General features: G+C 42.0%; 1 protein-coding gene across 6 annotated transcripts in view; it reads right to left on the bottom strand.

The window, feature by feature from the left end:
- The window catches only part of IMMP1L (inner mitochondrial membrane peptidase subunit 1), a 114,238-nt gene that overhangs the window by 96,830 nt on the left and 3,280 nt on the right, over window positions 1–14,128 (bottom strand). The gene's annotated exons all lie outside the window — the stretch shown is intronic.

Below are 14,128 nucleotides of genomic sequence, written 5' to 3'. Positions count from 1 at the left end.
TACAATTAATTTCTAAATAAAGAGTAGATCAAAGAACAAATCATAGAAGCAATTAATAATTAGGTAAAAGAAAGCAATAACAATGAAAACAACATACCACGATTTCTAGAAAGCAGTCCTCAGGAAAATCATATCCTTATAAAACAAACATTAACAAAACATAAGATATTAATAAACTGAAAATAAATTTTTAGAAAATTAGAAAACCAACAAATAAGCCTAAAATAAGTACAAAAAAGATAACAAAATTAAATAGATTTTTTTAAAAGTCATGAAAACTATACATACAATTAAAAGTTGGCTCTTTGAAAGGACTAATAAAATTGACAAACTTTTAGCCATTTGTAGCACCAATGGATATTCAGAGTGCTTAGGGTAGCTTATGAATATGCCAGTATAATTCTGAATAGCAAGATATAACAGACTCTCCACATGGAAGACAAAATCAAAACATTTATTTAGGAAGCAGAAAGCCAAATCCTAACACAAGAAAGCCAAATCCATCACAGCAACAAAGAAATCCATACACAATAATAATGAAGGGGGCACCACCATCCCCAAGTCTTCCCTCTGCTAGAACCTTCCCACAAACAAACACTCATAGCTCACTGCCTGATTCCTCTCTCTCCCTCAGCTCTAACTGCTGTGTCCAACTTCCTTTGAGCTCTGCTCCACCCCTCCAGCAAGGTCTTCCTTCCACAGACTCATGTGATTCAGGCTTCCATTTTGACTCAAGCAGATCACATGAGCCTATTAATGAATGAGAAAGATCTTCTCATTATGCAAAATACCTTAACAATACACCATTCTGATTTGAAAGGAGGATGGCGGAAAATCAAATGAATAAAATAGTAAATGGGGAAGCTGAAATCACAACAACACTAGAATTCTTTTTAAAAAATCACAACGTACTATGTAGTTATATGCTAACAAAATTGAACACAAAAGAAATAGAGGAATATCTTCAAAAAATATAAAAATCCCAAGTGACAAAAAATCAAATGAAGATCTTAAATAACACAAGTTCAGAAAAGGAAAAAGAATAAGATGTACAGGAAACACAAAAGGAGAAAACTCTTAGGCCTGATGCATTCATAAGAAAACTCTATCAAATTTTTAAAGAACAATTAGCACAGGTACTTTATAAATTATCATCAGAAACTGAGAAAGCACCTTACTAGAATCCTTTTATCAGAATATATGTATGTAAATATATATAAAGTGTGTATATATGTGTGTGTGTGTGTATATATATATATATATATGTGTGTGTATTATATATATTCCTAATACTTCAATCAGTAAAGAAGGAAACGTAGAAGGAAAAACATGCCCTGATATTATTAAGGAATATAAATTTAAAAATTTTAAATGAAATCCTGTCAGATTACAGCAATTTATTCAAAAAAGCATTCATCATAATCAAGTTGGATTCATATCAGAGATGGAAGGATGCTTTGACATGAAGAAAGCAATCAATATAACTCATCATATTAAAAACAGAAAACATCCAAATCGACATGATTATTTCAATAGACACAGAAAAGGGCATTGGCAAAGTATAACATTCGTTTATGCTAAAAACAAACAAACAAAAAGACTAACCTACAAAGCATAGGCATAGAGGGACCTTTTTTAATATCACAAAAATTATATTAAAATCGAAAGGAAGCCTCATATGCAATGGAGATATACTAGAATCATTTCCAATGAATACAGGAGTAAAGTAAAGATCTTCATTCTCCTCACTATTGTTTCACATCATTCTAGAAATGCTAACAACAATAACAAGAAAAGAGGAATAAATTAAAATTATAAACATAAATTAAAAGGAGAAAAAAAAACTAACCTTATCTGCCAATAATATGATACTATATTTGGAAAATCCTAGGAAAATAGTGAAACAGTAGCTTCAGCAAAGTTGTAAGCTACAATATACACGCTCAAAAATCAACTGCATTTTTATATAATGATAAAGAAATCCAAGGAGCAATAATAGAAAAGGAAATCATATTCCAAATAATGACAAAATGCATAACTGACGGGGGTCGGTCCTAGGCGCCTGGGCGGATAGGGGCCTCCCCGGGAGTGGCAGCCCACCAATCCGAGGGAGACACGGCTCCCATAGAGGAGTTGTGAGCCCACGGGATTGGTCGGGTGGGCTGGATCCAATCGGGTGGTAGGCCTCGCCCTCGGGGCGGGTTAGGATGGCAGCCAGGAAGAACCTCCCTATATAAGACAACGCCCTGAACTGCTCGGGGGACTCCTCCATGCAATAAAGCTATGAACCTCCTGCGCATTGCCTGATTATTGCCTGCCACCGTGTCCCCCGGGGTAGGTCCGGAGACATCCGAAGCGGTGCCCACCGAAGGGAGATTCTCACTCGAAGGTCCCGGGGACAGACCCGGGACAGCTGGAGCCCGAACAGGGACTGCAGCCCCCGCCGAGTGAGGTGAGTATAACCCTACCCAGTTAAGGGTAGAAGAGTCAGGCAACCTAGATAGTTGGGGCTATCTAGAGGAAACATGGGCTCTCAGATTTCCAAGGGAATGGAACCGGAGGATGCAGGAGTTCTCGCCTGCCAAGTGTACAAGATATGTAAGCAGGTGGGAATAAAAATACACATAAAGGATTGTAGACAGTGGGTGCAGAAAATTCTAACAGTCTCCCCGTGGTTGGCTCACACAGGCTTGGATCATGACTGGAACAGACAAGCGAAGATTTATGCAGAAGCCAATCACCCCAATGATGTAGAGAACACCATTAATCAGCTCACAGGGTTTGGAGACTATGCCGAGCTCCAACAGCAGTTAGCCCTCCCTGAACCTATAATTCGAGCTGTCCAGGAAGTAGCCATGAAGGCTCTAGATGCCCTTGCAGCGCGCACTCAAACCCTTATAAGTCACCTAAGGCAGAGACAGAGTGAATCAGCATTGGAATTTATGACTAGGGTGCAGGAAGCGGTATGGAAAAGGTTTGGGAAGGGAGGTCCCTCATCGCAACTCATAGTTCAGCTGTTCAAGGAGGGACTCACTAAGTCGAGGGGAATACTCTCCACCCTGCCCGCAGACCCCTCTGTAGATGAAATAGTTGATAAGTGTCTGGATGAGGGCGGTGGAGCAGACCCAAAACTGGTGGCAACACTAACTTCCGCCTTCCAAGCCTTCCAATTGTCCACAAGCTCCAAAAGGGGACATTATGAGCCGCCTCGGGATGAAGCTGTCAAATTTTTAGTAAGGGCCATTGCTGTTGTACTGGAGGCCCCACCCTTGAATTGGAAGTCAGACACCCCGATTTGGGTGGAGCAATGGTCTCTGACTTCAGAAAAACTCCAGGCATTACAACTATTGGTTAAGGAGCAATTAGCACCCTGGAATGCTCCTGTGTTTGTTATAAAGAAAAAATCAGTAAAGTTCAGGTTCCTTACAGATGTTAATCAAGCATTTGTAAGCTCCTGGCAGCTGCTATACCAAAGTAACCAGCCACTATGCATTCTTATCAATTTTACCTTAAAGGCGATCCTCGCTAAACAAAGAAGGGGAGATAGAGATCGCCTAATACAATCAGAGCTAAGATCAAGAGGCCTAATACAATCAGAGCTAAGATCAAGAGGCCTAATACAATCAGAGCTAAGATCAAGAGGCCTAATACAATCAGAGCTAAGATCAAGAGGCCTAATACAATCAGAGCTTGATACAGCTGTCTCAAAAAGCGCACATACTACTCCAGCTATGAGACATTTTGTGACTTTTCCAAGACAACCCCGCAAGGAAAGTGATACCCAGGCTGGATATAAAGACACATGGGCCATGGTAAAGGATATGGCCTCAGGGAAATGGAAAGGTCCGTATTAAGATACTAATATGGGGTCCAGGGTATGTTTGTGTCTCCATAGGAAAAGGTCATGCGTGGATTCCCATTAGAAGGATCCGTAAGTGGGAACCGATGTTGGAGAGCCCGGAGACCCCGGAGAAGGATCATACACCACCTGAGCCTGCTGCTGACAGCTTTAACCTTGCTGCCCAGAGAGGAAGCAGCCCTCATCACAACTGCAGACACTGCTGCTGACAGCTTCAATCTAGCTTTCTACCCAGTGGAAAGATCCCCTACTCCCCTCTACCCCCCTGCGTGCCTACACCCAATATGTTCATTGGTATGCAAGTTTGTTCCACAGGGCATGCAGTAATGGGACAGCAGTGGAACGACACCCAGCAGATCTACTTCATGGATGGAGCGCCAGGACCGTATTATGCAGCTCCAGTGCCCCACGTCCTGGCGAGAAATGGGAGCGTAGTCATCCAAAGCCATCTCTGGAAAATGGCAGCGGCCTTTGGAAACATCACCCACATGACAGACAATAGTGGGCCGCTGACGGACAATGACACCATCCGCTCCCAATGGTGGGACCTCATCATGAAGAAAGGATTTACCTGCCACGAGGGTCAGGTCTCTGGACACTGCAATCGTTTCTCCCTTGCAGTCCAGACCCTGAAAAGGACTGATATGTTTCTAATCTGTAGGGAAGGGAACATTACTCAGACAGGGGGCAAAAATACAATGTATCCTGCTCCAATGGGACCCTCTCTAACACCTTGACGCCCAATGATGTACATTCCAATACCACCTTTGTCATACTTCTATCCATTCCCCCAGTTACCTTTCTCCCTGTTGGGTCCGATGAGGCATTTGCCGACTCTGATTTCCTTAGGGCTGTGATGGTCAGGGAGAAGAGGGGCTTGGAAATATCCGCCATAGATATGGTAGGGTTAGTGGCTAGCCTTTTAGAGCAGGTGGAAATCTCTGCCATGCAGCGGCAGGTCCACATGATGGCTGCCGACCTGTCAGATTTCATGGCAACGTCCGCTCGGGCATGGGCACTGCAACAGCAAATTAACAGGCGGGTAGCCCTAGAGCTCAGTGCGCTGACTGATGCTGTACAGGCGATCTCGACACTCCTCCGAGTAAACGCCATATTGGAGGGACTCCCATGTCATGTCGGGCTGGCACGGCCCCTGTGCATGACGGCGCTCAGACTGAACGCCAGCCAGGAGCTGGACGATGCGATCCGGCGATTGCAGGACCACAGAAATCTAGAGGTCTGTATAGAGCACCTAGATGACATTGTAAGACAGATTAGGAATGTAACTGAGATATATAAGAGGGACTTGGAGAAACAACATGGGACATTTCCTGACTGGATTTCCAGATTAGATTTTACCACATTTCTGCATACCATTGGGGTTGCTGCTGGAATGGTTGTGATAGTAATACTCTTGTGTGTGCTGCTTCCCTGCCTTATTTCTTGCACGATAAAACTTTGGAAGAGGGTCCTAGAGCAGGTAAAGGCGGATGTCCTTATAATAAAACAAAAAGGGGGAGTTGACGGGGGTCGGTCCTAGGCGCCTGGGCGGATAGGGGCCTCCCCGGGAGTGGCAGCCCACCAATCCGAGGGAGACACGGCTCCCATAGAGGAGTTGTGAGCCCACGGGATTGGTCGGGTGGGCTGGATCCAATCGGGTGGTAGGCCTCGCCCTCGGGGCGGGTTAGGATGGCAGCCAGGAAGAACCTCCCTATATAAGACAACGCCCTGAACTGCTCGGGGGACTCCTCCATGCAATAAAGCTATGAACCTCCTGCGCATTGCCTGATTATTGCCTGCCACCGTGTCCCCCGGGGTAGGTCCGGAGACGTCCGAAGCGGTGCCCACCGAAGGGAGATTCTCACTCGAAGGTCCCGGGGACAGACCCGGGACACATAACATATATGGGGATAAAAAAGATAACAAACAGCCATTCAACAATAGACTAATAGGCAGGTAGATAAGAATAAACAGTTCTCAGGAGAACTGAAAACTATTAACAACCATATGAAATGCTCCAAATCGCTAATGGGTGTAATATTAATAGAATAGGAAGATCTTCCCTTCCCATTAATAGGCCTAACACATAGAGTCTGTGATCACATGGAGCTTGGGGTCACATGGAGCTCAGACTGGGAAGACAGAAAGACAGAGGAAGGGAGGGGGAGGGGGAGGGAGAGGGAGAGGGAGAGAGAGAGAGAGAGAGAGGGAGAGAGGGAGAGAGGAAGGGAGAGAGGGAGAGAGGGAGAGAGGGAGGGGAAGGGAGGGAGCATGAGCAGAGAGAGAGAAGCAAGATGTGAGTAGGTGGAAGGAGGAATTTTTTTTTTTTGTGGGGAGGCCTGACAGAAAGAAGGTTTAAGATGTCAGTACTCCCTGGATTAGTGATAAGTACCCTGTTAAATCTTACCTCCTGTTATTCTAATGATGTCCCAAATAAATATTTTTGCTTTGCCTTTGAGGAAGAGTTTTGCAAATTTGCCCTGGAAATACATATGCATAGTAATAGCAGCTGCTAGGAGTATCACATTGGTGCAACAAAAGGAAAACTACAAACCAAAATAATCCTGAGGTTTTACCTCATACCCATCAAATCAGCAAAGATGACAAAAGATGGAGAGGTTATGGAAAAATATGCACACTCGTGCATTTGTAAAAGCAAGGACTGGACATACACAGGGGGACCTGCTATCACAGGTTCTTAGATCTGCATTTCTAAAAGGAAAGGCAACTTTTGAGGGATCAACAACCACTTTAATCAAGCACATGTATCATTCCATTATTTCAGGGGAAAAAGTCAAGCACCTTGAACTTCAGAGAAAATACAGAGAACTCAAATCAACAGACAGGCTCCCAACTGTCTGACCATATATAAACAGTTACCAGAGAGGGAAGCACCAACATTTGGGTTGTGAAAGCCAGGGGCTGCTTCGTGGCTTCCCAGAGTCTCATCCATCACACAAAGCTTCTTCCAAAAACTAAGCTGCAGAGCAGAAGCCGCCCAGGGCAGCCTGGAAGGCCAACAGGAAAGGTCTATTACACCAAGCGTGGGGCAGAGTGCAGCCCAGCATGGGCCACGTGGCGTGGCAGGGACAGGACAGAGCAGCTTCAGGGTGCCACCAGCAGCAGCTGCAGTTCCCAGATTCTTCAACCCACAAACGACAAAGGCAGTTTCAAAGGTCAGTGAGAAAGCTCAAGAGAGAAGGGAAGGAAGTGGTCCAGCTCTGGCCCCAGGCGGCTGCAGCTTCCATTGTTGGAGCCCTCCCTGGAAGAATTGAGCTGCTGATCTGGATCTGAGCCCTGAGTGGCACTCCTGGGGTGAGGAGGCGAGCTGGCTGGCATGGTGAAGCTGGTAGAGGGTCTGGAGAGAGAATTCTACTGGCAGATCATGGACAGAAAAGAGTGCTTGTAGTTGCTCCTAGACCAGAGTGCAGGTCAGGAGAGGAGTAAACTCCTCTCCCTTGATTGTGCCACACTTTTTAGAGCCAAAGAGCATTACAATCTTTGAAAACCAGCGTCTCATTAATAAAAGGTGTGGGCCTTTCTAAAAATCAGGCCCATTAAAAGGTAGGGAAGATCTTCTTTAATCACATTATTCAATCAGAGGCACCTGATTATAATAAAACAAAAACAGCAAAAGGTTCTACTTTGCTTGCCTTTATAGCATTGCTGGTACAGCTGTGAATCAATACAACCATTTTGTAAAGCAATTTGGATTTATGCAAATAAGGTGACTAAAATTCAAAAAATTCTACTATTAAATGTATATCCCAAGGAAGTCATTGATAAGAAGAAAGTCTCCATAAACACCAAAATATTTGTTGCTAAACTTTTTGTGTTATCAAAGAAATGGACACAAAGTAGGTATCCACTGATTGGGGAGTGGCTAAACAAACTGCAGTACACAAGCGCAACATAATATTGTGGCATTGTAAGAAATGCCAAATATGACAAATATAGTGAGGTGGAATGACTTTTATGAACTGCTATAGAAGGAAGCAGGCAGAACCAAAACAGTAATATAAACAATGACCAAATAATGTAAAGGGAAAGAATCACAATGCAATCAAAACTGAACACCGCAGAAATGCAAAGAACAAGCACGGACGAAAGAAGAGATCTGAAAAGACAATGCCTTCGATTCCTTTACAGAGGTGAGATGACCAGCAGTGCGGATTATTGCATTTGTTTTCAGATTTTTTGATAGATTAATTGGTTATACTTATTTTCTCTTCTTTTTCTTAAAAATAATTTTATATAGATGCTTTCTGGGAGGGGGAAGTATGTAAAGGAGTACTGAGATAAATTTAAGTGATATAAAAACAATTCTCCACAACAGTGTGGCCCAGGAATCACATCTGTCGGTCCTTGTAGGACCTGACAGCTGGGTGCTTTTTAAAAAAGCTCTCTTGTTGACTCTCTGGGTAGTCACTTCCTTGTGGTCATTCCTGTTCTGTCATTTTTTGGATAAGGGTCATTCTTCTTTGCAAAGAAAACAGAAATGAAGAATTGGATGGCAATTCCTTCTCTGTTGTCAGTCATCTCCCTCCTCTGACCTTTTCCCAAATACTTTAACAGTTCAACTCAATTCAATAAACTATAAATGTATTTATCTTTACCTTGTAGTAATCATCATGATTGAATCCCTGGGGACATTCCATCATTACTACAATAGCTTAGGTAAGTTAAGTGGTTTGGTTTTGTTTTTTTCAAAGTTGGCTTTTCAAAAATCATCTTCACAATACAGGGAAAATATGACCAAGGAATAGTTTTTGTGAACTTAAAAAATATGAGTCTTGAAAAAAGTCTGATATTCAAGATATTTGATGAATTATACATGTATATATGTACAATACCAAGAGTCATTTCCCAATAATGAAATGGTCAAAGGACATAACAGTTTTCAAAAGAACTGCAAACTATAAATGAGCATTTGAAAATATGCTCCAAATCACTAAGAGAAATGCAAATTAAAACAACTAAGTACCTCACACCTTGCCAATTGGTAAAGATGACAAATGTTGAAGTGGCTGTGGGAAGAGAGTGCAGCAATATTTCGTTGGTGAAGTTGTGAACTGTTCAAACCATTCTTGATGTCAATCTGTAATTACGCAAGGAAAGCTACTGACCATCTAAACACTTTGGCCCCAAAATGAACTACTGGGCACTGACTGCAAGTTAAGTCAAAGACAGAAACTAAGTAGCATTATAATAATACTACTATGCCTATATCCCAAAGGGATATAAGAGAGTAGAAAAGAACCCCTATAGACAAAAAGAACAAAAGTACTCATAGAAACTCTATTTGTGATGGCAAAGAATTAGAAACTAAGTGGTACTCATCAATCAGGGAATGGGTGAACCAATTATGGTATATGAATATAATGGAATATCATTGTGGTATAAGAAACAACAAAAGTGACAGTTTCAAAGAAATCTGGGAAGAATTCATGAACTGATACAGTGTGAAGACAGTAGAACCAGAATAATTTATACGATAATAATACGGTAAACAAAAACTTTTAAAGTCGAAGGAACTCTGATCAATGACATGACCAACGCTGATTCCAGAACACAGATGATGAAGCATACTGCCCAACTAGACATAATAAACTCAAGATATAGAAATTAAATATACTTTTACAGATATGGCCAGTAGATGAATGTTTTGCTTGACTATGCATATTTGCTATAAGGGTGTTTGTTTTCTTTATTTGGCGGGGTGGGGTAGTAAAAAAGGCAAGAGATAAGGTTATGGTCCTCCACTAAAAAAAAGGCCAAAAGGAATCACAGGATATATTGGCTTCAAAAGTTTTATGTTTAACAGTATATATTTTAAAAGTCACATAAGTGACTCATAGTTTCAAGTACAATTCTCTTCTTCTGCTGTACAATGTATATGGAAATATTTATTTTATTTGGTGCTTGTTAAATTCAGAATTTTTTAAAAATGAGATTAAAAGACAAAAATGACAAAAGCTCCACTGAAAGAGAACTAAATTTAACTTATTGCAGTGCAGCACCATCTATAACTTGGGGGAGGTGAAACCTCTCAAAGATTATTGTTAGAGTATTCTATCCAGTGAAGAATTGGCTGGGCTTGTTTGTATTGCCCACAGAACTATCCTCCAGAGAGCTCTATGTTGCTATAAAAAAACAAAACACCAAAAAATCAAAAAAACTGGGACCTAATTAAAATCCAATTGAGTGAAGAGTTGGTTATCGGTAGCCCTCTAGTTTAAGGAAGTGTTCATCATTACAATAACTTAGCAGCTCCTTGGTACCTTAAGAGTAAGAATTAAAAGGGCCTTTCACTGCTTCATCAAGTCTAGAGTAGAAGAGCGGTGGATTTGCTCAGCAGGATAGCAGGGGAGATCAGAAGAGAATCCTTTAGTAGAAAAGCAGATTCCTCTGGTATAATTGTTCTGCAGGGAAGACAGTAAGGCCTACAGTTCAGAGTTGTGAACTGCCTTAGAACATGACTCTTCATTTATGTGCCTCTCTGCAGGGTTTCTTTAAGTAAGGGCCCACTTTTTCCAAAGGCTACATTGGTTTGTGTATGGCCTGGGATGTATTAATTATTCATCTATTTATCTTATGTGGGTGTGGCTTGATACGTGTTTGTGTATATATATTATATATTTATTAACCAACTGTGATGCGTTGTTTCCTCATTTGCTTTATACTGAATAACTGTGATATAATTACTGATTATTCCTTGTTCAGAAAATGTTTTAAGGATTTATTCTCCCTAGAAAGGTAACATAGTGAGAAGATATTCTCTGCCTGCTTCCAAGGGGCCATGTGGGAGCTCAGAAGAAAGGAAGAAGGCACATGTTGCTGGCCATGTATAAACAAGTCAATGAGGGGCCCCTGACTGCAGAAGACCTGATGACTCAGGGTACCACTCAGAGTGAAAATTAGCAGCAGTTTCCCTTGGTGCCCTCTTGACTTCAACACTCTGGGAAGCAAGATGTGGGATCAGGGTATACAAATGGAGGGTTTGGCATTGGCAGAAGGGTAACCTATTTCAAGACTGGAGCACGGGAAGAGAAAGCAAGGGATAATATTGAGGTAATTTGAAATACAGAAGTGAGGAAAGGAGGAGTGAAGTATGAGTTGAAACCTCTATTGAGAGAGGGGTGGCCTAAGTGTCTTAAGAAGAAGAGATTTGGATCAGAAACTGAGGGAAGTGGTATAAAGACTCAATCAGGAAAATGTAAAACTACTGACATGCAATAGGTATGGTATAGTTGAGATTACATAAAAGATCTAAAATGGACCTGGTGAGCACTGTTTAATGCATTCCTCCATAGATGTTCAGCAGAATAGGTGGGTAAATAGCAAATGGTAAAATTAATCCAGGTGTGAGGTTTGAAAAAGGATGATGGTTTGAAAGGATAGAATTACACAGATTGCTATTATCTTTCATTTCACTCTTTACCTCAACTAATCCATCTTCTTTTCTGGCAGCATACATCTTTGCTATCTTTTAAATGATTTTTGGTACAAAATTCTTTCTTGGTAATATGCTACAGGTCTCGCTGTTCCAATCTATCTTCCACTAAGTTGTCAATGTCAATTTTATTAAAGCCCAAGTCTAATCACATGACCCCTTATTCAATAAACTCCAGCGACTCTTAACCAAATGTGAAGTCTTCTGTTATTCATTTAAAGTCTTTCGCAATCTGGTCCCTCCTATCTTTCTAACCTTACACTTTGCTCCTCTGATAAACTCTATGACCCAGCTATACTGGGCTACTTTGCTATTCCTTGTGATGAAATCCTAATAAAGATGCCCCTAGCCCCAATATTCTAACTTCCTTATGGGCCTCACTGAACTGCAGACATTCCCTGATCTGACCACACATAGTGGCCTTAAAACCACATCGCAAGCCCCCAAACTCAATCACAGGCAGACCCAATGCCCCTACCTAGCCACTGCCCCCAGACTCAATCCTCTAGCTAGCCTCTGTCCCCAGATCCAATTCACTTATTTCTCACACAAACAGGTGTGTCCACACACTCCAACACAGCCACATCATTCATTTTGACCAGACAGGACCACAACAGCTAGCCAAACAGAAAGTAGTATCTCCAGAATATAAAGCAGGATGCTTGACCACCAAACCGTAGAAAGGGCCCCCCTTAAGATGGCGTCTGAGCAGTAATAGTACAGAACCGACCTAGAATAAACTTATGACATAAAGAGATGTAATATCATTATCACATATACATGTAAGCCCCTGCCTCCATGAGTTTTCTGTATGCATTGTAGGTAACCGAATGCATAATTCCACTGAGACTGGGACCCCTCCCCATTAATCCCTTAGCCAACCTTTTCTGCCTTTTTAATACTGATCATATCCCTATATTCTATGTAAATTTTGATTGTGTAATCAGCATCATATACTCTATAAAACTGTCTTGCCTTACTGAAATTGCTAATTCCTCTAAGGAACTGAGCCACTCATCAGAGCACGAAACCTCAAAACGGTGGTAAATTTCTCTAGCTCGCTTGGAGTCAGGCTGAGTCTTTGCAATTCTTTAGAGACATCCGGCCACAACACAGCCTGACCTCATCGTGTGTGCTGAGCCATCTCTCTCTCCAGGTCTGGAACATTCAGCTTCATTTCCACCTACTGGCTTCCTGATTTCTTTCAAAATTCCATTTTCTGCAGATCTTTCTGTCACTAGCCCAACCCCCTTACTGCTTGCCCTCTGAGATTACCCTTGTTAAGGGGTCCCCTCAACTTGTCCTTTTGAATTGACACATTTTCCAGAAACGCTGGACCCAGAGCATACAGGAGACCCTGAAGATGTCAAGGATGAAGCCCCATCCTTCCCAGTGGACATCATTCATAATTTCATGTTTGCATCCCAAGCTGGACTCCCTACATGTCCTCAGGAGTCAAGACAGGTGCCAGTCAGTCTGCTCTAGAATGAGAAACTGCTTGTGCAACTGTCTAGCACCCCAAGGGGAAAGAATGCTGCTTCTGCTATTGCCTTTCTCCTTCCTTCCTTCTCCCATCCCCACTACTCCTGACCTCCACCCTGGCCACTCCCATTTAGAACTGTTTCCTCCTCTTTCCTTTGTTGTAATCTCACAAATACACAAGCTTCTGTTTGGACTGTGAGCTCCTTGCACGTGCATTAGGGTTCCACATGCATGTTCATTTCTCTTCAGTAAATCCAGTTGCAAAGCATGTCTTACGGACTTGTGACAGTTTTTTTGCTTAACACCTTTAACATACACTGTGTCTTTACACAGTTATTTGTAAACAACCTTTAGTTACCTGCAAATGCACATATTTTTACAACCTCCAAAACCCCTCAGTTCATCCATCCAGCTTCATTAATTAATTCTCTTTTGAGAAAGAATTTCTTGAGGTCATCTATGAAAAAATTCCTCCACTTACTTTCCATGTCACTCTTTTCTACAATCTGAAGCCTAAACTCATTGTTCAACCAAAACTGCTCTCCCCAAAATTACTATTTACAAATTGCCAACTCTAACAGCCTTTTCTCAGGCTCACTCTTACTAACCTCTCTGCAGCCTTTGATACATAGCTGGTGTGTTTATTTATTGAGAATATTCAGGAAGAAGGGAAAGCTGAAAGGGGGATAATGGGGGGTGTCAGGCGATATCATGGGAGGCATAAAAAGAGAGAGGAATGGTGAAGTCAGAGAAGTCCCAAAATAGAACAGCCTAAGCAGTGCTCTCTCTTTACACGGAGATCTGGCAGTTCCTGGCTCCACCCTCCAATCAGGACAGAGGAAGGTGATAAGGTAGATGATAGTGAGATACCAAGGCTTTCCCCCCCATGCCTGGAATTCTCTCCTCCCTTACCTTTACTTCCTAGCTTCCCTCAAGTCACAGCTAAAACTCACTTTCTATAAGTAACCTTTTCCTTTGCCCCTTAATGCTTATCCCTCCCCTTTTTGGATGATTTCCAGTTTATCCCATGAATATCTTGTTTATAGACAGTGGTTTGTGTACTGTCTCGCCCTTCGGAGCATGAATTCTTTAAAGGACTTTTTGCCTTTCTCTGTATCCTGAGCACATAGCACAGAGTCAAGCACATAATGTTTATTGAAGGACTAGATGAAGCATCCCTGGAGCACTGAAGAAGGGGACAAGAAAGTAGAAAAATAACCTTTACTGGGAGCGGTTTCAAAGGGAGCAGTCATGGGAAAGCAAAGAAGTCGACAACTTTTAAACAACCTAAAGGAATTCTATTCACAGTAAAATGGGTGTTCCAAAAGGCTCAG

The sequence above is a fragment of the Notamacropus eugenii genome, chromosome 6 (assembly GCF_028372415.1).
Source record: "Notamacropus eugenii isolate mMacEug1 chromosome 6, mMacEug1.pri_v2, whole genome shotgun sequence".
NCBI lineage: Eukaryota > Metazoa > Chordata > Mammalia > Diprotodontia > Macropodidae > Notamacropus > Notamacropus eugenii.
Note: the sequence above shows the minus strand (reverse complement) of the source record. Positions and strands in the feature narration are given on the sequence as shown.